We start from the raw sequence: 20,117 nt of genomic DNA on the forward strand, positions 1-20,117 counted from the left end.
TGCGCCCACACCTCCCCCCTCACCTCCCTCCAAGGCCCCAATGGATCCTTCCATATCCATCGCAAATTCACCTGCACCTCCACACACATCATTTACTGTATCCGCTGCACCCGATGTGGCCTCCTCTACATTGGGGAGACAGGCCGCCTACTTGCGGAACATTTCAGGGAACACCTCTGGGACACCCGGACCAACCAACCCAACCGCCCCATAGCCGAACACTTTAACTCCCCCTCCCACTCCACCAAGGAGATGTAGGTCCTTGGCCTCCTCCGTCACCAGACTCTGGCAACACGACGTCTGGAGGAAGAGCGCCTCATTTTCTGCCTAGGAACCCTCCAACCACACGGGATGAATGTAGATTTCTCCAGCTTCCTCATTTCCCCTCCCCCCACTTTATCTCAGTCCCAACTCCCGAATTCAGCACTGCCCTCTTGACCTGCAATCTTCTTCCCGACCTCTCGGCCGCCACCCTCTCTCCAGTCTATCACCCTCACCTCCTTCCACCTATTGTATTCCCAGCGCCCCGCCACCAAATTCCTCCCCTCCCACCACCTTTTATCTCAGCCCGCTTGGCACATCAGCCTCATTCCTGAAGAAGGGCTTATGCCCGAAACGTCGATTCTCCTGCTCCTTGAATGCTGCCTGGCCTGCTGCCGCTTTTCCAGCACCACACTTTTCAACTCCTGTCTCCAGCATCTGCAGTCCTCACTTTCTCCTTGTAGATGGTGGACAGATAGTGGATTTGGAGAGTCAGGAGGTGAGTTACTCACCACCATTTCTAGCCTCTGACATGCTCTTGTAGCCACTGTGTTTATGTGGCAAGACCAATTGACTTTCTGTCCAGGATGTTGACAGTGGGGGATTCAGTGATGGTAGCACCATTGAATGTCATGGGGCAGTGGTTAGATTGTCTCTTATTGATGATGGTCATAGCCTGGCATTTGTGGGGCATGAATGTTACTTGCCACTTGTCAGCCCAAGCCTGGATATTGTCCAAATTTTATTGCATTTGAACATGGACTACTTCAGTATGCTCTTTAAATGCTCTGAAAAAATAAGACTGATTTCCCTTCACAAGCTTGGAATTGACCATTTATTACTGATGTTCCTTCATGATATCTGCCAAAAACTGACTAATTTGGATAATAATCCTCTACCATCTGCAACAAATTCTTAAGATGTACAGCCCACACTAATGCAGATAATAACTTACAGTTTGTTGATCTACCAAAATTACATGGACCATTTTGCCCATTACTACATGGTTCCACTCATATACACCACTGTTAATAAGGCTTCTGCTGTCATATTCATGGCTATTATGTTTAAAACCACACATACATCTCTGAATTCACCGTGAGCAAACTCCATCTTATTATCTGGGAGAATCTTACTGATGGTCCAAGTCTGGTCCATGCCCTCTCTTCCATGACTTGATCCAAAATTATTTTATCTTTACTATGTGGCATTGTTGAATAACTAATCCTGGTTGCTAAATCTACAATATGTAAAATGATATATTTTTTCTTTATCACATACCTTTTGATCCATAACCACTACCTTGTTGAAATCTCCTGCTGAGGGTTGTAATACAATAGATGTGATGGTATCCTTTGATATTTCCTATTTCCATCACACCTCTTCTATATTCCCTATCCCTTTTTCCTACATCCTTTACTAAAAACATTTACCTTTTTCGAGGATGGTTGGGCAAATTGAATGTCTAATTGTAACACACCTGACTTTGTGTTTTCCAAATTTCGACCCACTGATGTCAATAATTAATTTAGTGGAGAGATTATTTTTCCATTAATAGCATCCCCAGTTATGTAAATTGCAAATTCACAGATTTTCCAAATACAGTAGCTTTCCCATTTTCCATATCCGGTTTAATACTTGCTTTTTACATTGACAGCCTATCATTATAAGGATATAGCTTTGGATACGACATCTATATTCATAAAATTATTGACTGTAACTCTGTTACAATGAATAATCACTCTTTTCAAAGATTTCAGTATGTTATCATCTCCAAATGTGAAACTGGTGGAACCTTGGACATCCCTTGCCATTGTCTTGTTCCTTTTCACTTGGAAACTCCAGATAACATTTCAACCCTGTTTACTCCACACACCGGAAGTGTGCATCTACTGTCCAATACTGCATAGTTCAAAGACTCTGACACCAATACATTAATCAATTAATTGAAATTTCTTGTGCAAATGCAATGACCTTTCTTTGACCTGTATCTCCATCATCTTTCTCTGAGTCTCTTATTTCATGTTTAGATTTGAATATTTTATTGCTGTATTAAGTTTGGGGGGTATTTCATTCATGGAATTTTGAATTGCACCTGAAATTCTGAATATTAAGTATTAATTTCCTTATTGTAAATCCCAAATTCTCTTTGCTCTCATTAGAATTTGCATTCTCATTTTTGTTAATGACAGATTTCCTTTTGCACTGTCACCTGGAACCTGTATCTGGATGGTCTTGACAGTTTCTGACATGTTTTCTGACATGAGGGCGGCACAGTGGCACAGTGGTTAGCACTGCTGCCTCACAGCGCCAGAGACCCGGGTTCAATTCCCGACTCAGGCGACTGACTGTGTGGAGTTTGCACATTCTCCCCGAAAGATGTGCAGGTCAGGTGAATTGGTGGCCATGCATTGCCCATAGTGTAAGGTAAAGGGGTAAATGTAGGGGAATGGGTGGGTTACGCTTCAGCGGGTCAGTGTGGACTTGTTGGGCCAAAGGGCCTGTTTCCACACTGTAAGTAATCTAATCTAATCATCATTTCCCCCTTTATGCTGTGACTGCTGCTAGAAAGGAATGTCTTCTTAGCAATTTTTAAAATGCTGCCAACAGTTGTTCTGGTAATATATGTTTATCCACAGATTTAACTCCGGTCAAAACATCTGTCCATAGTTGGTACTTTGGCCCAGTTTAATAACATAAATACCAGCACAGCTTGGGGAATTTCCAAAAGAAATTTCTGCAGTCTTGCACATAATCTATTGAATTCCATTATGTATCCTTTCTTGGTACTATTGCTAGTCTTTCTGAATCTGTCAAAATCTGTCCACACCTCTTAAGCAGACATTGATTGTCTGTTTGATTAATAGCCCTGACTTCTTTCGCATTTTTTTTTTATTTGAGTAAACCCCAGTATCTGACTCAGTATTTGACACAGTGACTATCATACTCCTGATAGTGGTCTCTTACTCTGCATATAGTGCTTGTCATATTTGTCATTTTAAGAGCATAAGAAATTAAGAATTAGGAGCAGGAGTAAGCCCCTTGCGCCTGCCCTGCCATTTAATAAGGTCATGGCTGATCTTTGTCGTGAACTCTGCTCCACTTACCCGTCCGCTCACCATAACCCTTTATACCTTGCCTGGTGTATCTTTGCCTTAGAAACGTTGAACGAGGAACCCTCAACTGCTTCACTGGGCAGGGCATTCCACAGATTCACAACCCTTCGAGTGAAGAAGTTCCTCCTCAACTCAGTCCGAAATCTGCTCCCCATTCTCTTGAGGCTATGACCCCTAGTTCTAGCTTCACCCTCCAATGGAAACAATTTCTGTGTTTCTACCTTATCTTTTCCCTTCATAATTTTATATACTGCTATAAGATTTCGTGCCCCCCCCCAATCCCACTCACTGCACCACCCACTCACCCCCACCCCTCACCAAAAGTCTACACTTCAAAACCTACTCATTAGCTGTAAAGCATTTAGGGATATTCCAAATTTGCGAATCTTTTTTCATGCTTTCTACTTACACTGACATCCTATATTGTATCCTCAGTAATATAGGGCTAACTCACTCTACTACACAGTCATGTTTCACAGGTAACACACTGACATGATTGTTTCCATATCACTTCAAAGGCAATTCATTAAAATCATGAGGCAGTTGTGAGATGTCCTGTATAACTTTTCTTTTTGTGAGGATCACATACAAATTATTATTGTTATTATTATTATACAATACTACACTTCATTCATTGACACAGTGATCTTATCTGCTTTAACTTGTCATCGTTTAAACTGCTTCCCTTGTTGTCCTGAATTTCATGCACTAATCACCCAGAAAGGGACATTCTTTATATCCAAAAAAAACCACAAGTTTAAGCCTGACAGTCAGAATTTGAAGAGACAAAACGCTTTGAGAGTAGTAAGTCATATACCCTAAAGATTGGTTCATGCTGAGTCAGGTGATCTCAGTCACAGGTTCCTTGCTACAATTGGTATTAATGCCTATGCACAACGTGGAAGAAATTTTGCCATGGTCTTACACTTGGCAGTGACATGTGCTGCAACGTGAGATGAAGAAGAGAGACAGAAAGAGAGGATCAGATATAAAAGCAAATTCTATCCCTGATCATTTCAACAGTTGCAGAGGCAGGGAATGCAACTGTGGTTCTGGAGCACAGAGAATGCAGGAGGTGAAGGTTAAAAAACAAAAATTCCAATTGAAATGTTTTCTATATCTCAAACTATAATACCCAAGATGAAATTGGCTTAGATTTTGAAGATAAAGATTTTAATGACAATACAAATTGCACCGTTAACCATCGTTCTTTATTGTGACTGGTCTGAGGAAGTTATCATTTACAGCAAGTGAATCCCTGAGAATAAATATCTCCAAACGACAATATCTGCTCCTAACCACAGTAACGTTAAGGAAGGATTATCTCAGGTACTTAAAAGACTTGTGTTTCTGGTATCTGTGACTCAGTTGGGGCTCAACCCTCAAGACAATGGTTTGAACACATAACCTCAGCTGACCCTTTCAGTGCAAAACTGGGGGAGGTCTGTCCTGTCAGGGGTCCTTTTTAGAGGGAACATTAAACCTCGGCCCATCTGCTCTCTCTCAGGTTCACATGAAACATCTCATGGCACCTTTTGAAGATAAGCAGGGACGTTCACATATTGTCTTAGTCAATACTTATCCATCATTAAATAAGGTCTAATCATCTGTTACATTGATAGAATTTTGTTGGACATGGACAGAATTTGCAGTACCAAAGCAGGTCGCTGGAATTAAATTCTCGTCAACCCTAACCTGATTGAGTGGTGAAAGTGAGGTTTCCTCCTGCTCTTCCATTTCGATTTTCCCATTGCGTTTTGTGGGATGTTGCTGTGATTCCAATGTTGCCACTGTTACTATGCTGTAAAATTACCTCACTGGGGTAAAGCCTTTAGGGATGACCTCTGCCTTCTCTTAAATGATATGTGGTAATTAATACGGAGTGGACTAATTACAACCTTTGAGTAACTTTTATTTGGGACTCTTCACCTTTAACTGGAGCAATTTTACGCTGATGGAATAAGTTCATCTTATTCGAATAGAACAGGACAAGACACTTCATAATTCAGCAGAGTACAGGAATGCCATGAGGATGATACGGACACCAAGTACGACGTGGTTGATGACCTTGAGTCCTCATCCTAAGTCTCCATATATATTTTAGTACAAATGGCTAATGGATCTTGACCTGGGTGACCTGAGCATTAAAATCAGAGCAACACTTTGATCTGACAGGTGATAGATTGCAGATACAACGTTTCAAAGAATTGAATAATTGAAGCTACTTTTGAGACTCCTGCTTTCTTTAAACAAGACACTTATTCATTCTGGCATCATAAGACAGTTAACTCCTTCAGTACATATTGATATAGTGAAGGCCTCTCGTCGAGAATCTGCAGACTAGGTTTATCAAGGAACAATGTTTAACCAAATCAAAATGATCACCTTTATCGATTAATTTATTAAATAGACTGAAAGGGCTTTCCATTTTTGGACTCATCATGAGCTCCCTGAAAGAGTTGTATTGTGCTGAGTATACATGCATATGGAGAAATCTGGAAATTCCTTTTAGTCAAAAGACTGCAGGAACGATTGAAGCTTTCAAGATTTGAATGACTAGAATTTCATTAGGTAGGGATATCGAGGGCTCTGGATCAAAGAGGAATAAATGGATTTGAGATACATATCAACCATTATCCGGTTGAATGGCAGATCCAGTGGGAAATAGTGATCTGAATACAATTTAACTCTACATTATTTTTGAAAATGACATATTCCAGTCTCAACCAAAACTTTTAGCCTTCAAGAAAACCAACCGCATAGTGATGAGGGGAAAGCTGACTATGGTTAATTAGATGAATAGACTAAAAACAGATTAACGGGAGGGAGGGGGGGACATTTAAAAAAGACATTTCAGGATGTGCACAAAAATATATGCCACTGAAAAATAAAATTCAGTTGGAGACATGCATCGTGGTTTATGCAGGAGGTTAAGGATAGTATCAGATTAAAATAAGAGATTTATAATGTTGAAAAGAATATTACTAAGTCTGAAGCTCGAAATGTTTTTAAAAACCAAAGGATTATCAAAAAGCTAATTGAAAAAAAAGATCAAAGCTCGAAATATAAAATAAATTAAGAACTTTTAAGATATATTAAAAAGGGGAGTAGCGAACAGAAACATGTTTTCCTTTAGACAGAAACAAGTTATTGTAGGAAATGAGAAAAACATAGATACTTTGAACAAATGTCAGTGTCTTTCTTCACAGAAGGTATACTGGGGGTTAATGAAAGTGAGAGAATTATAGTAATGAACTTCAATAGAGAAAAAAAGTGCCAAAGAGATGTAAGGGTTCAAAACCTTACAAATCCCCAGGACCTGATGGTCTACATTCTAAAAGAAGTAGCTGCAGAGATAATGGCTATAATTTTCCAAAATTTCCTAACATCTGATACAGTCCCAGTGGATAGAAAGTTAGTAAATATTCAAGAAAGAATGGTGAGAGAAAGTAAGAATGATAGGCAAGTTAAAGGAAATGTTAAAATTCCTTATTATCAAGTTTGGCAATGTACTTAGAAAAGCACAATATGATGAGAACAAGTAAATATGGTTTTACAATAAAGGAAATCCTGTTTAATAAATGTACTAATTTTTCAGAAGATGTAACGAGTAGGATGGACAAAGGGGCATCAGTAAATGTAATATACTTAGACTTCCCAATGCTTTATCTCATACAAAGAGCAAAACAGCACAGGACCAGGCCCTTCGACCCTTCTAGCTTGCCCTGCCACATTTTGGTTTTCCATTACATCCATAGCCATAGACTCATTATTAGGGGTTGATAATTTTGGGCTGAGGTTCGGAGTAATCTCTTCACTTAAAATGGCTGTGAACCTTTGGAATTCTCTAAGCCAGAGTGTTACTCATTACACTCTTCAGTAAGGCTGAGATTTATGGTGTCTCAGGGATCAAGGAATATGAGGAGTAGAAGGGATTTTTTAAAGCCAAAGATTACTCTGATTGTATTGAATGTAGGAGCAGGCTTGAGGGACTATGTAGTCCATTGATGGTCATCTTTTTATGTTCTTGATAAACCCAAGGGTTAATTAGATTTCAGTTCCTATCTTTCCCTTATAATGCATGAGAGGTGTTGCTCAGCTTCCCTTACCACTCGATCTGAAAGTGCTGGTACAGACAGCCTAGCAGCAGTTATTCCAGACTTGATTTTAATGGGGACGGTGAAGTGGAGGGTGGAGGCATGAGGAAATAAAGGCTAAGGTCACAGTTCTGGAAGCCCCGCCAGGTTTACCAGCACAATCATATTTAAACAACCTCCTGCTCTCTCCCGCTCACTAATCAGAGTGGTATCAGAGGGAGCGAGTCAATTGTCTGAGAGTAGGGATGTGAAGCAGCTGCCTGGCGTGAGCTGGGCAGTAGGTAATCTGAGATCAGTGGGGGGAGGGGGGAATGAATGAGGGTCCTGTCAGAGATTGAGGGGGTGGGGGATTTCTGACTGAGATCGGGGTGGAGGAAGGGCTCAATCTCGGGTTGATGGGAGTGAGGGCTAGGTGGGATCATGTTGAAGGGAGTAACAAAGTATCCTACCTCCTCTGCTCTTCTATAACTGCCTGAGTGGGTGAAGCTTTTCTCACAATGCACTGCATTCCCTCAATACGTCGATAAAATCCTACACAAAGCAACACAAAGGAAACGTTCTCCAAATCAACTATGCCGCCTCATTGTCCTTAAGCTACAATGAAAGCATCGGGAAACTTAACCCCAGTGACCCAAGAAATACTGCTGAGTGTAAAGGTGTCTCTTTCTACTGTATGCATTTTCAGTATGCTAATGAGTGCCTTTCTTCAGAATGGCTGTCTGACATCCTGATAGTTAAAATCTAGAAGAAAGTGAGGACTTCAGTTGCTGGAGATCAGAGTCGATAGTGTGGTGCTGGAAAAGTACAGCAGGTCAGGCAGCATTCGAGGACCAGGAGAATCGACGTTTCGGGCAAGAGCCCTTCATCAGGAATGAGGCTTGTGAGCCGAGGGTGGTAGAGAGATAAATGGGAGGGAGGTTGTGCTGGGGGAAAGATAGCTGAGAGTGTGATAGGTAGACAGAGGTGGGAGTAATGGTGAATGTTCAGAGAGGAGGGCAGAACGGATAGGTGGGAATGAAGATGGACAGGTAGGAGAGATCAAGAGGTGGAAAGTTGGATTTGGGATAAGGTGAAGGGAGGAGAAGTGAGGAAGCTGGTTAAGTCCACATTGATGCTGTGTGTTTACAGGGTCCCAAGGCGGAAGGTGAGGCATTCTTCCTCCAGGCGTCGGGTGATGGAGGAGGCCCAGGGCCTGCATGTCCTTGGCGGAGTGGGAGGGGGAGTTGAAGAGTTAAAATCTAGCCTCAGAGAAGGAAGGGAGCAGGTGAGGAGAGAAGAAATGTGGAAAGTAAACCTTAATTGACAAGTTAATCCTGTGCTACGATATCAGCTAATCAGGCCAAAGGCCTGATTAGCAGTAATACCAAAGTTGTACTATCTTGGATACTAGAACTCACAGGATACCAGATAAAGGAGAGCATTAGTTCAAACTGTGTGATTGAACATCAAGAAATTGATTAACTCTTATTCTCCAAAGCCAATAAACTACCAGAAAGCTGTTTACTATGGGGATGCAGTGGGATCACTACGGATAACTAGACCCATTAGAAGTGAGAGGAGAGTACTCCCCTCTTGACTGGCTGTCACAACACTCAATATAGCTCACCCATCACCTTCATTGCAGGGGCTGCTGTATGTTCTTTCTATAAAATGCTACTCATTGAGATTTACCTGCTATTACCTTCCAAACCTGTGATTTACAGCATCCAGAAGTCAGCTATGTATGGGAAGACCAGCACTACTGAGGACTCCTCTAAGCTACACACCATCCAGATTCGGCGATTTGTCACAATTTTGTTATTGCTCATTCAAAATACACTGCACGTCGAAGGTTCATGGGACATGGCATCGCCGGCTGGGTTAGCACTTACTGCCCATCCCTTGATTGCCCAAGAAATGGTGATGATGAGCTGCCTCCCTGTGTGGTCCAGATCCACCCAAGGTGCTGTTTGAAAGGGAGTCCCAGGGTTTTGATCCAGGGCAAAATTATGGAACTCCTTATCTAACAATATTTTTGCCACCAGGGACAGCAATGGTTCAATAACTTACAGACATAGGACATGTGAGCACGACCATGCCTCAGGAGAAGGCTCGCAATGATCTCAAATAATTAGAAATGGGCAATAAATGCTCACCTTAGCAGCAATGCCCAAATCCTAAGAATGGGACTGAGGCTCAAAAGACTTTCTCCTGTTCTCTTGCCATCCCAACACAACACAATGCAGCTTTTGATCCCTCCTCATGTAAGTAACTGTGGGGCTGGGTGGCATGGAAGGAGACATGATAACAATTGATAGGAAATCTTTACGTTGGCCCCAAATTCCAGCAATACTAAATAAAAACTGAAAGAAATGTGGTTGCTGTAAATCAGAAACAAAAGCAGAAGTTGCTGGTAAAACTCAACAAGTCTGGCAGCTTCTGTGAAGAGAAATCAAAGTTTAATTTTTCAGGTCCGGTGTTCTGAGGAAAGGTGACTGGAACTTTAATTTTGATTTCTCTTCACAGACGCTGTCAAACCTGCTGAGCTTTTCCAGCAATTTCTGCTTTTGCCCCAGCAATACCACATGCCCGTATTAATCCTCAGTCTGGTAATAAGTCTCAACGCAAGTCTGGTTGAACAATGACTGAAATTATGACTGACACTTTTAATAAGCAGCCATGCCTGTGGTTATGTCACCCTCCATGAAGCAGACTTACACACTCTTCACCTGTCATCACTGTAACATTACCACAACTCCCATTGTTTTTAATCATCAATAAAACACACCGGTATGACAAAACTACAGGGTGTAAACAAAAGCTGTCAAAGCCATTTACCCATTAATCAGATCAAACCTATAATCAACTGTTAGGTTTTGCTTTGTGTGCGAGTATTTGTGTGGGGGCAAGACTGCACACTTTATCTACCCTCACTGGTCAGTCAAAACTCCAACATCTGTGCTGCATTTTGCAAATGAAATGTGCACAAAAGCAGATCGAATTCAAAAGGAGCTGGAACAAATTTATGCACTAATTAATGTCAAAATGACAGACAAATATTGGAAGTCAACGGGCAAAGTCCAGTCGAGATTTTCAGTGTTGGGACCAGGCAGTAGTCTGGGTTGAACCAATAGAACAATTCAGTATTTCTGCCTCAAATTTGCCCCGGCTCACCATTTCACTTTCGCTTGAACCTTTCGGGATATTTGAAGGAGAACAGAACCACGCCAGCCCCCAGCACTCACCCACTTTAATTCCTGATCTGATCTCCTAACCCTGATCATTTAGCACTCCTTTCAACTTCGCTTTTCTTGTCACAGATTGTCAACATGAAAACATGTTTTTTGTTAACCCCCATCTCTCTGCCTTCGTTATTAAGGGACTATAATTGACAGCCTCTCCCGAGCAACTGCAACACCTCTCAAAAAGAAAATGTAAAACATTAAGCAGCACTTACCTGAGAGGTAATTACAAAGTAGTATTACTTAATTCCACAATAATCTTCCAGCAATTGTCTCTGTTTGACTGTGAAACCAATATGTCGTAGAGGAGTATTTGATCCTGGCATATTCCTGTTCCGTATTTATAAGATTTATTTTAATTAGTTTGGAAGCATCTGATGCTCTGAGTGCTCCAGTAGACAAACACCTTCCCCTGGAACTCATACAGCAAATAGAATGTTTTATCCATAAAAGGAATTGACTGAAGCTCTAAGAAAAATGGTATTCTGCTGCAAAAAAAACATTCCTGCCTGTCCATAACCCCCTTAAGAAACAACCGCAAATTATGTATTTGTGTCAGATGTACTTTGTTTTTTTTTTCAAATTGTTTTTGTAAATTAGAAATACTTTGCATAAAGATTGCATTTGGGAATCCACAGTATATGTTTTTTTTAAAAGCCTATCATTTGTATGATGGTTTTTTTGAAAATGATGGAGTGGAGCCAGGTAAATAAGCTCACATGCATTTCACTGTGAATGGAACAGTCCCCCAAATTGATGTTCAGAACAATTTTGACTTTATGCATTAGTTTAAAATAGATACCATGACTGATATTATCCCTCGACCGATTTTAAAATTAATTTCTATTCCTTTGGTTTGGTGTCATCCATTTTACATTGTAGCGTTAGGGTCCAGATGTACACCTCATGCCTTTAGCAACAAATCCCTCAAAGGTATTAGTTCACACAGGCAACATTTAAACTCTTTCCAGAAGTGGGAATCACGAGCATGGTCAACAACTTGTTGCCCATCCTCATCTTCCATGAAAAGGTGGTGCTGGGTTCTTCAACCTTAAATCAAATTGGTAGCTTACTGGATCATCGCCCAGGGAATCATTAGGAATCCAATTTGTCCTATCTCTGCAAACTGAACATTTTTTTTGTTGGCAATTGAATATCTTTTTTAATCAACCTATTCAGAGATGTTATTACAGAGTCTTGAACTGAGTCTCCTTACCCAGAGAAAGGGATGTTACTACTGGACCTCAAGTGTCCCTATGCAAGGGATTGAACACTAATTTTTCCATCAACAAACTACCCATGGTTTTTTCAATCAATTAACCACCATCAGTAAGTCATCCGTGAATCCCAACTGATTAATATACAGCCCATTAAGGGCAGTGCAAAGGGGGAGAGAGAAGTAGGAAGAAAGGAAGGGATGTTAAATTGAAATAATTGGAAGGGGAGATAAAGCAGTCTATCCCTACCCTGATTGTAACACCTTTTTCTAAAGGCATCAAGAGTATTGGTGGACATTGTGTACTCCTTCTTCATCTGGGCACAAGCAAGAGATTGAGCAAAAGGCAGGAAAATGGATGCTAAGTGCACATCTAATTGAACAGTGAACAAACAAGCTCCAGGACTGAATGATCTCCCCTTGTCTTCCTGCTGCCTTCTTCCAGAAACCTCTTTCTTGTAAAGAATTATTGCAGCTTTCCTGAATCGCCGTCAGATCATGGTAATATTTTCAGTGGACAAGGACAGCAAAAATATGACCAGACCTGTAAACCGTGCCACCAGATTTTATAGACATGACCTCTAATTCCACCATCTTTATCCATTTCAAACATTCTACCTAAACTGGGTTGCATCCAATCCTTTCATCTTGTTAGAGGACCTCAATCAATAGCTCTCCACAGTAAATGCCCCTGCCTTTGACTTATTGATTACTTCATGCAGGTGTCAATTTGAGTTCTGTTCTATTTAAATTATACCTCTCAGACAATATAAATCTTGTCTCTACAAGACAGCACTGACTACAGGTGGCAGTTGAGTCGCATTAAGTCCCTTGTTGCCTGGAAACACAGGACAGATGAAAAGCTAACTCTGCCAAGCCTTTATTTACACTGTGATCACAATGCAAAGGAAGGAGCAGCTAAGCAGGCTGACTTTTCCTGCTGGAGGATGCAAATATGAAAAGGCCATGTTTAATTTTGAGTGCAACTATAATGTGTCTGATAAAGGGAGACCAGTCCTTCCAAATGTACTGTCAATTTCTTCACTGTGGTTCTGGGAAGGTTAGTCCTGTATCTCTTTCTTAACATGGGTTGAAACTCATAGGCTGCAAGGTACATCGGCAGCACTGACACAAAATGGACCAAGGGATGTCAAAGACATGGAGCGCCTGGTGCATTGATTTTCCGAAGAAAGTTGCCAGAAGAGTTAATGTAGTTGCTCAGAATTACTAGGGGGTTTTGATGGCTCAAGTAAGTAAAAAATAGTTTCTACTGGCAGGAGGTTGTAACCAGATGACAAAGATTTAAAATCATTTGCAAAAGAGCCAGCAGGAGATGAAAATAATATTTTTCCACACAGCAAGTCGTTGTAGCTTGGATTGCATTGCCTGAAAGAGCTTTGGAAGCAGATGGAATTGTAACTTTCAAAAGTGAATTGCTTAAATACTTGAGAATATCTGAATAATGGAATGGTAGCTTTCAAAAGGAAATTAATTGCTTAAGCGGGGACATTTTGCAAGTCTTTTGGGAAAGAGCAGGTTTGGCCAGCTCTTTCAAAGAGCTGGAATGGGCATGATGGGCCAAATGGCCTCCTTCTGCACTAGAGGGTTGACTAGTTCCAAGGATTTACCAACCACAATGTTAATCTATTGTGCTGTTCTATTGTGTACTTCTTGGGGGAACATTATGCCTTTATCTGCTGTGTTATTTTGACCCTGTTCTTGACAGGAGAATATATCAAGACCTAAATTCTTCCACACCTTAGAAAGTCAGAAAGCTGCAGTGGACTACACACTGCCCACAATCCCTGATCACCAATCGTCCTCATCTCCTCCAGGGAAAAAAAAGGCCAAGAGAGACATTCTGTTGCTATAACTGAGACCGTTTAAGAAACACAGTCGTAAGGTCAGCATTCTTCAAATTGTACTACCTGCCTGTAATCGGGGGTCAAAATGACAGCACTCCAGATGTGGCTGCACCGAGGTCAAATGTAACTTCAATGTCACACCACCTGTGAATACTGAACTGAAAATGACCTTTCCACCAAAACCATCATATTTCTTTTCTCTCTACTGGCTGAAGCTTCTGGGAACTTTTATCTGCGTTCTGGCACCATCTCATCATTTTATAACGTCAGCACGAAATGGAATCATGATGTCTAATGGTTAAGGATAATTAGATCACTTTGGTTAGCATTGGGATCACTGATGAAAATGTGTTGCTGGAAAAGCGCAGCAGGTCAGGCAGCATCCAGGGAACAGGAGAATCGACGTTTCGGGCATAAGCCCTTCTTCAGGAATGAGGCTTATTGAAGAAGGGCTTATGCCCGAAACGTCGATTCTCCTGTTCCCTGGATGCTGCCTGACCTGCTGCGCTTTTCCAGCAACACATTTTCAGCCCTGATCTCCAGCATCTGCAGCCCTCACTGTGTAGAATCAGCTGGTAAAAGTGACAAAAATTCAGAGGGGTCCGCAAATAAGTTGTCAATTTGTTAACACCAGTTTGTTGTGACCCAACCTCACTGTCTCATAGCCACTATAATGTAGGCAAGAGCAGCAGCCACACTTAACAGTAAAGGTCTTAATCTTAAACGTAGAGCCAAGCCATCAAAAGGATATGAGGAAACATTTATTTGCAGTAAATTCTTAGAGAAGGTGGTACACAGGAGACCACAGAGGTCCAGAAGGCACAGCAGACTCACTGTCAAAAAGCAGTGAGGGAAGATACAATGGCGGTCTGCTCCAGCAGTCAGTGCCCAAGGAGCTGGGTGCAGTGTCACAGCAAACCCAATGACCTCATCCAAATGGGCAAGGCCAATGAATCCACTTCCAAGTGTCAAACCTCACAGACTGCATGATCTGCCTCAGCCACTGGTCAAACCACTGACCAACCATTTCTATCAGTCAGGACCTATGTGTGTAACATTCATTTGTGTAATCACACCCTCATATCTTAGTGTGACTCCAAGCCCCACACCTTCAACCTCACAGCCTGCCAGGTATTCAACAACGACAGCCACATCACCAAACCAGATTGCACCACACTCACTGACCTACCACCTCCCCCCACCCACCCACCCCCCCCCCCCCCGCCCCCTCATCTTGCAGGACAGGATACAGCACAGTAAGGGATGGGGGAACTGACCAGAGTGGGAGAGGCACACCTAACCCCCCCAAGGAGGAGATGGCTCTGCCTTTATGATGGTGGTTATTGTTAAGTCTTTGGCCAGTGATGGGGCAAAAACCATTCAAAATGGGGGAATCTTCATTCCCATCCATCCTTCCCACTCCTATTTTCCCATTATTTCACTATTTCTCCGGGTGTAATGCAGATGATGTAGCTTTTTCTTTCTGATCTCTGTCATCACAGCACAGTCCTATCCTTGGGACTTTTGCTTTTAGATATCTGCAAACCTAGTCAGGGAACAGAGATGTGGTAAGAAATGATGATTTCACAGTTGCAGACACCCAGTTGACGGAACACTATTCTTTGAGGACAAATTAGAGACGGTGTTTGAGTGAGACACCAGACATGAATGCGCGATTGCAGAGCAGTGGACAAGGATTGAGCAAGCGTCAGTTCACTGGAGGAGAGGGAGGAAGACATATGCAGCAGAGATCTCAGATGAAGAGTTTGCTGGGGTTTCATACACTAGGCATAGATGGGTGTACACAGCATGATGGGTAGTGCATTGGGAAGCCTTTACTCAATTTTAAAGGAGTGTGGATGAGCCCAACACAAACCTGTCACAATGCGTCAAGCGGCAGTTGGAGTGTATCCTTTTCAGTTTGGAAGCCATAGCCAGCCCTATCATCACAGTTCTGGATCAACCTTTATGCAGCATCAGATGCGTCCATTGAAGCACGAGCAGATTCTACTGAAGGTCTGGGCTCTGCCATGGAGGCTCCAACTCTCCCACCACGGCTGTGGATGCTACTGCTCCAAGGGGCCTACAATGCACCACGACAGTCCAGCAGCCTGTCTTCCAGTGAATGATCACTGAGGTGCTGTCTGAGCAGATTCTAAGCTTCATGCACCCTCTACTTCTACTTTGGCAGTGCTTGTGCCAGCCAGCCCTGCCCTGGACACTGAGGGAGTGGAGACTTTTTTTTTGCTTTTGATATAGGACAGGATTGGAGGTGACACATAATGGATTGTGAACACAGACGGCGACATCCTGCGCCACAGAGAAGCCTGAAATCCTAGAAAGGCTTTGTGTTTTCTGCCTCTGGGAGGAGACAATGAAATATAATTAACTTGCATTGAATTAAAAGCATCAGTAACATACCACCCACTCCCCACCCCACCCTTAAGGAACAATGAATAGCAAAGTGTGAGATGTAGCTAATATCTCTGGGATCAGACAGGAGAGGATCAGACTCATTAAAATTGATTGCCAAGATCACTTCCACATCCCTCAGCAATGCGATCCTTAACCTGCTTTGAGGTTTCAGTTGTGGCTACAGCTGTTGGCAGGTTTCAGTGAATCTATCCTTGCTGAAGCGCAGACATCCCATACATTTTCTCTCACAGTGATTTAAATAGGAGAGTGGTTCCTGAACAAAGTCCTTCTCCTACTCTTCCCCCATCCAGCAGCTGGGCCTGCTCCTCGTGACCGTAGTTCATTCTGTTGTGCTATATTCTAAGGGGAATTCCTATTACTGTCCTTGTGTCTGAGAGCAAGAAATCTGGGCTGAGGCCTAGATGTCAGCAAAATGGCCTTCTGCACCTGTCACCCCACTCTCTGTGGTCCTTTGTAAATTGAAACAACGACGAAGGCCGCGAAACACTCATAGCCTCGTATCAACAGCCATAAGAAATCAATCAATCAGCAACCAACCTGTCAATAGTTGATTCCTTTAAATAGAACGAGGGCTGGTATACAATCGGGCGGAGGGGGACTCTTTCTTGCTGCTGATTGGGCTGTGTGTGACTGAAGAAAGGTGCAAGAAGGCAGCTCACCACCACCACCACCTTCTCAATGGCAACTAGGGTTGGGGGATAAATGCTGGTCCAGCTAGTGTGGCCCACATCCCACAAATGAATTGAAACAAAAAAGTGCTGGGCACAAGAGTTTTAAATTGGTAGTACTGGCATTGGATTAGTGTGACACATTAATCAACTCAATGAATTCTTGCTAACTTCATTGACAGTGTATGTGCGCCCACATCGGGCAGTGCCTTGATCTAGAACAACACTTGTTATTGAGCCCAATTTTGCACCTTCTATACTCTGCCCACAAAGTATTTTATTCATGTTGGTTACCTGCGCAATGAGACTTGTCCCATTGCCTGTCTCAATAACAAAGATTTGAACTCATTCAATGTTTCATCTTCTATGCGGCCAAAGTAAGGGGTTGCCGTTTAAGACAGAGATAAGAAGACATTTTGTCTCTCAGAAGGTAATGATTCTGTGGAATTCTTTATTGCAGAGAGCTGTTGAAACTGGATCATTACATATATTCAAGGCTAAGATAGATTTTTAATCAGTAAGGGAATCAAGGGTCATGGGAAAAGGCAGGAAAGTGGAACTGAGGATCAGATCAGCCACAATCTCATTGAGTGGTGGAGCAGACTAGATGGGCTGAATGGTCTACTTCTGCTCCTACATCTTATGATCAAGTCAAATGGTTCCATTTGCAACACTGTGAAAGTACGTGAGCATTTTTGATGTTAGTGATAGTTTAGGGACACTTTGGATGCAAAGCTGTATGACTGTGAGATCAAATTGTAAAACAAGCAGATTTCATAATCTCGTTCTTTTACAGAATCCCCACAGCATGGAAACAGGCCATTCAACTCAACAAGCCCACACCAACCCTCAAAAAGCATCCCACCGAGACCCATTGCCGCACCCTATCATGCTGCATTTCCCATGGCTAACGCACCTAACCTATAGGTCCCTGCACACTATGGGTAATTTAACATGGCCAATTCACCTAACTTGCACATCTTTGGACCAATAGGGGTAACCCACAGAGACAGTTGCCTGAGGCTGGAATCAAACCCCGATCCTTAGCACTGTGAGGCTGTGTTGCTAACCACTGAGCTACCGTGCAGCCCAAAGAAATGAGGGCTCATCCAGGATCCGAATAAACAGCCTACTGTATGAAATAAAAGGAGTTATTGTAGAGAAGCTTGTTTTATCCCTTTTGTAATCCAATGCACTGCCTGATATGGAATTTAAACAAGTATTAAGTTGTGCTGTTGGCATCACTGTCACAGGTGGCATTTATTGCCCATCCCCAAATGTCTTGAGAGGGAGGTGCAGGGCTGCCTTTCCAAGCTGCTGCATGTTCTTTATCTTTTGTAGTAGAGGTTAGATGTAATTGGAGACTTGCTTGGTCAATTCAGAGGGCCGCTAATATTCAAGCTTTGATTCAACTACTTTGATAAGATCAAATGCAGAGTTGGCCAGATATTGGCTGGTGGTTTCCTTCCCTCAAGGACATCAGTGGACCACTGAGATTTTTACAGTTTCACATTGACCCTTAATATTTTTTATTTAGCTCTTTTTATGTGAAGTTAAATTCTCAAACAGTCTGAATCAGCTATTCTGGCCCTGCAGCACTCTTATGAATTTCAGAAGGGTAAACTCAGCTGGTTTTATTTGCTGAAGAATCCATTTATTGAGTTAAATGCTTGACTCCTTTGAGATAATATTCCAGTTACTTGGTCTTACAGAACTTAAATCTTGCTGAAGAGAGGGGCATGTTACCAAAGCTTTTCATCTTCTCCTCATCAGGACAAATGCAAGAATGCCAATTTAAAATGATCACAACAATTTACTACAGTAGAAAAGAATGGTGAGTGACAGTCAATCACAATTGCTTGAAATGTTGCCATGCAGAAAGTATGTCACATTAAAAGCTTTAAACTTTTGCTTGGAAATTTGAACAACATATTAAGCAAGCTGTTTCACTTCCATTGCATGGAGGTATTTTCCAGGAACAGGGGGCTGTAGTCAGTCACATCACAAAATGGTGTGATACCAGTGACTGGCTGATTGAATCAAATAGCATGTTACTTTCATTGTTCATAATAGGTAGAGTGCAGTGCGCCCTTGCAAAATTCCGAAATAAAACATCTTGTTGTTCGGTGTAGTTCTATCATTGAGCAGCACTGCTAAAGAATCCTGAGTGAGCCACTAGCTGTACTAATGACTCACATAATAGAGTGAGTTGAACTTGTAATTTGGCTCATTAACTTGCTAGAAGGAACACATTCATATGCATGGATCCGACAGCAATATATTCAAGTCTTGCACTTTTTTAAATTACCCGAGCGTTTAGGGAGCCTATGGATACTACCTCCAAGGCAATACCTTAGTTCTTATCATTCAATCAGTGCTGTTCCTGTCTGTAATAGGGATGTTATGGTGGTTTGAAATTTTGCACTCTTGTATTCTTCATGCTGAGGGCCAGATAAAATATTTTGGCAGCATGTGTCTTTTTTCAAATGTAATTACTTCAGTTCATTCTGCATTATAGACCCAGAATGTCCTGGATTCAAAGTCACATCGAAACTCTTTTTTTCTATGGTAATTATGGCAAAGTAACTTTGCACCAAATTGCATTAGTGGCTTTAAGCCTAGCAGAAATGATCATAATTTAGCACAATCCAAGATAAGCTTGGAGAATCTTTCTTTGGTAAATCCCTCTTATTAATATTGAATACCAAAGTAGTCTATGCAAAAATGCAGAAAGACCTGTGTAATTTTCAGGAGTAGTTTGGTAAGTCAGAATTAACATTCACATCACACAAGTGCCAAACAGTGCCCATCTCCAACATGAGACAAACTAACCATTCCCCCTTTTCATTCAGTGCTATTACCATCACTGAATCCCACACTATCAACATCTTGGGGTATATCATTGACCAGAAACTGAAGTGGACTAGCCATATAAATAATGTGACTTCAAGGACAAGTCAAAGACTAGCAATCTTGTGGCAAGTAACTCACCTCATTTATCCCCAAAGTCTGTTCATCATCTACTAGGTACAATTCAGAACTGTGATAGAATATTCTCCACTTGAGTAGATGAATGCAGATCCAACAACATTCATGGGGCTCGATAGGACAAAACAACCTGTTTGACTGGCAGCCCATGCCTCACCATCTACACGATGCACTGCAGTAACACATAACAATACCTTCCAAAATTGTGACCTCCACAATCTAGAAAGACAAGGGCAGCAGATACATGGG

The 20,117-nt window shown here is 41.9% G+C and overlaps 1 protein-coding gene across 2 annotated transcripts in view; it reads right to left on the bottom strand.

Moving 5' to 3' along the window:
* The window catches only part of mid1 (midline 1), a 361,542-nt gene that overhangs the window by 317,955 nt on the left and 23,470 nt on the right, over positions 1-20,117 (bottom strand). The window contains exon 1 of one of the 2 annotated variants that reach the window (XM_043700457.1): positions 10,911-10,935. The exons of the other annotated variant lie outside the window; for it this stretch is intronic. The gene's annotated coding sequence lies outside the window, so the exon portion shown is untranslated. Of the gene's footprint in view, positions 1-10,910; positions 10,936-20,117 lie in introns of those variants that run through there. 2 annotated transcript variants of the gene reach the window in all.

Source organism: Chiloscyllium plagiosum, chromosome 12, assembly GCF_004010195.1.
Source record: "Chiloscyllium plagiosum isolate BGI_BamShark_2017 chromosome 12, ASM401019v2, whole genome shotgun sequence".
Taxonomy (NCBI): Eukaryota; Metazoa; Chordata; class Chondrichthyes; order Orectolobiformes; family Hemiscylliidae; genus Chiloscyllium; species Chiloscyllium plagiosum.